This window comes from Camelina sativa, unplaced genomic scaffold (assembly GCF_000633955.1).
Source record: "Camelina sativa cultivar DH55 unplaced genomic scaffold, Cs unpScaffold00519, whole genome shotgun sequence".
Classification (NCBI taxonomy): domain Eukaryota; kingdom Viridiplantae; phylum Streptophyta; class Magnoliopsida; order Brassicales; family Brassicaceae; genus Camelina; species Camelina sativa.
In genome coordinates this window covers 44,478-48,261 of record NW_010921720.1, presented here as the reverse complement: position 1 = coordinate 48,261, position 3,784 = coordinate 44,478, and the positions used below count along the sequence as shown (strand labels likewise).

The following is a 3,784-nucleotide window of genomic DNA, read 5'->3' as shown; positions in this document are numbered from 1 at the left end:
AAAAAAAAAAAAAAAAAAAAAGAGGATTGACTACCAGATTACACACATGTTTTTAGGTAATTAAAAATAATATTTTATTCTGAAAAATATACTTAATATTACTCAAATTCATACTATGGCTTTTAACAAATATCTAAAATATATGTTGTAAAAAACATCCAAAATGTTGGAATCCAGAAATAAGACATTCATCCGATCTAGTGAGATTTCAGTTAGTAATTTTCGAAAAATACTCAAAAGTATTTGTAGTAAGGAATCCGTATTACCTTATCATTTATAAAGATTTACTTTTGGATATTAATTAATTCAATGACTGTTATCCAATAGAAACATGTAATATAATAGATTCAGTCCAAATTAATATGTATATATATATTTTTGTTCATGGTTTGTAATATTCAAATCAAACGAAGATCAGATTAATTATGGAGAGAATGTAACATTTTAAACTAATAACATAAATGGAATGCATCATTCCGTAGGGTTTAATTTCCACTAAATAAAAAGTTTAAATCAAAAAATTCCAACAGGATAAAAACACAAAAAGGTTTTAAGGTTGTTAAACAAAAATTGTAACACACCCTCCTCCTCCACCAACAACCTTCTTTAATATCTTGGACACATTTGTATCTCTTATAGTCTCATTAAAATTTCTATTCCCTTGCACTATGTTTGTTATTATTCATAGAGCTTTTGATTAGCAATGCTCATAAACTCAGATTATTACGCTTAATCATTTTATATTCCAATTTTATTTAGAAACATTTTCAATGTCTTATTTTGAGATTGAAATTATGAAATAATAACAATATGATGGGGGTAACAAATTAAGTGAGGATATAAATTTGGAAAGAATAATCTTTTAATTACTTAGCTATTAATTAAGTCCATGATTTAATTTAAATTTATTTTAAAAAAAAATAATAAGTCATATTTCTTTTCCCTTGGCTCCTCCTTGTTCTCTCTCCGGCGTCTCCGCTACAGTCTCCTCCCCAGATTGAGAGCAATGTACAAATCTTCTCCAGTTCTGTTCTTTCGACAGTCGTTAGTAACGCAGTGTTGTTGCCTCTAACTACCCATAACAACATCTCTTTCAAATCCGGCTTAATTTGAATTTCCCGAGTCGAGGGTTCTTCAGGGATCGAATCATTCAAGTGGGTTAGTTGGAGAAATTCGAAATTGGGTCCGACTGGTGTTTCCTGTAGAAGACGGTGTGTGTATGTGTGTGTGTGTGTAGAAACTTGGAGTTATAATGGAGACTTGAGTGATCACAATATCAGAGCTTTCATTGGCGGCCAAGCTCACACTCTTATTTTCGCCGGTGATTTCTTCATCTCTGACTTGCTTAATGATTTTGTTATAAAAAATCTTAGAGGTTGCAGTAAGAGTAGAAATGTGTTGTTGACTATTGGAATTGAGAAAGCCAGAGACTTGATGAGATTTGAGTCTGCTGTTTGTTTGAGATAAAGCCCACCCACACCCACACTTGTTTGTTCTGCTGTTTCCCTCTCTGCTTTCATTCTGATTGGAATTAACATAGACTGTGTTACCTTGCTTTATGTATTTAGCACACAATGTAAACAATCCTAGTGCATGCTTTAAACCTACGCGGCTGTTGCTTTAGAAGAACATACGTCTTACTCAAGCCTTCCTTGGATTCTCTGAATAGCTTATTCTCTTTTCTTATCAGTTGTTCCGTTTTTTTTAATGTTGTAAAACTCTGGTTGTGCTCTTTCACACTTATAATATGTGTGGGTGGAGGAAAACTATTTAATGTAAATATGATTTGCACTCTGCAGACTGCAGGATCATCATCATGTTGGTTGAAGCAATGTGCGATGGCTTTCTTCATGGGTTTGTACATCGGTGAGTGACTCGTTCTGCTCTTGACATAATCTCTTTACGCAAAATTTAACTGTGTTGCCTAAAATTAGAACACTGGATGAAAATGCTTACTTTGGGGTTGTGGACTAAATGTTATATATTACTGTAGAACTAGATTTAAAACCAATACTTTTGCTAAAGTACTTTTGGTGTTGTCTGATTTTGATAAATGCTGTGTGATTTCAGGTTATGTGCTGCATGCATTGCAATTCTGTTAATTCCCGTCCTGACATGTTGAAGTCATTATATTCTCCTCTTCAGCATTTACCAACAATCTGATCATGGAAGCACACCTCAGGTGAGAATTGGCTCTGGTCTCGTTTATGATTTCATAGGTTTATACATCTGTGAATGGCTGGTTGCCTATCACGTCACGTCGCTAGTTTTTTATATTCCAGGATGTTACAGAGCTCTTGACATATCCTTTTGATGCCAAATTTAACTGTGTTTCCTAAAATCAGAACACTAAATGAATGTTCTTACAATTGGTTTGTAATGGAAAAAACCATTGGAATGAATGTTATATGCTAATGTGGAACTAAATTCTAAACCGATCTTTATCTCCAATTTGAGACCAACAGTTTTGGCAAAGCACTTTTGGTGCTTTTGATATTGATAAAGTGCTCTGTGCTTTCAGGTTTCGTGCACCAATACTCCTCAGGTGAGGATTGGCTCTGGCTTCCTTTATAATATCAAATAGCTTAACTACTCTTGCTACAGTTAAGTTTATAATAATGCTTGCTAGGTTGATCTCGCAAATCTTTTAGCTGCTCGAGATCAAGAGCTTAGGACACTTTCAGCTGAGGTAAGACTTGTTCTGAAGCTTAATCTCCATATGATGAAACAAAACTCTATAAATATTACCAATGTGAATGTTTTTGTAAACACCTCCCTTGCAGATGAATCAACTTCAATCTGAGCTATGGCTTGCTCGTTCATTGATAGACGAGAGAGATGCAGATGGGTGCAGCGTGTCAGCAGTACCAGTATTGTAGGGAATATCTTTACACTTATTGAAGATTCTAAGTTTGTTTGTGGTTGAAGAAAACGAAAGGCTGAGAGCAATTTTGAGTGAATGAAGCATGCAGGTAGAAAATGTCAGTAATTGGTGTTAAATCTTGAGAAACAACACTTTGATCTTTTGTAAAAAATTTGATAACCGAATCTGTTTTTGTTTATAAATATTAGCTTGAGAGAAGTGGTGCAACTACCGAGAGAAGTTGCAGGCCGCTGTAGAAAATAGATGCCTTACACATCTGAGCGCCGAGTTCGCCAACCAGAGGAATCTCTAATGCCGAATCAATCCAATGCCGGCGGAGCTATTACTCAAGTTTTGGTGTCAATCTCGAGGTCCTTCTCTCTCTATTTTTCTAGTCTAGGTTCAGCAATCTTTCATCTTCTTTGTATCGACCAACAAAATGGGTATGATGTGCAAAAGTTTTAATATTTATGGATAATGGATTTGATTGTGGAGCTAAGTACAGTATTGGGTTTAATAGGGTTAGTTCATCTATTGATGCATTTACATAGGTTCTGTGCTGTTTGAGCTATGAGATGCTATCATTGCCTGTTTTGGATTTTGTTACATGCCTTATGTGTTTAGCAGACAATGTAAACATAGACTTTGTTACTTGCTTTATGTGTTTAGCACACAATGTAAACAATACTAGTGTTAGTGCATGCTTTAAACCTCCGCGGGTATTGCTATAGAAAAACATAGGTCTTGCTCAAGCCTTGGACTAGCTTATCAGTTGTTCCGTTTTTAATGTTGTAATGTCGGGTTGTAATGTCTTTTATTGGTTTTGTTCTCGATTTACTAAATGATTTAGGAGAGTAATGCAAAAAGAAATTCTATTGACGATGCTCCACAACATGACATTGCCATTGTCGGTGGTGGAAT

The 3,784-nt window shown here is 34.8% G+C and overlaps 1 long non-coding RNA gene across 2 annotated transcripts; it reads left to right on the top strand.

Annotated features, from left to right (window-relative positions):
- Positions 1-940: 940 nt before the first annotated feature.
- On the top strand, positions 941-3,784 carry LOC104773367. 2 transcript variants are annotated; one of them, XR_765105.2, is made up of 8 exons: positions 941-1,321; positions 1,800-1,866; positions 2,071-2,182; positions 2,522-2,545; positions 2,630-2,689; positions 2,784-2,972; positions 3,073-3,234; positions 3,714-3,784. It is a non-coding gene; the product is annotated as an uncharacterized LOC104773367 (long non-coding RNA). The 2 variants fall into 2 exon arrangements; XR_765106.2 differs by having other exon boundaries at positions 2,784-2,981.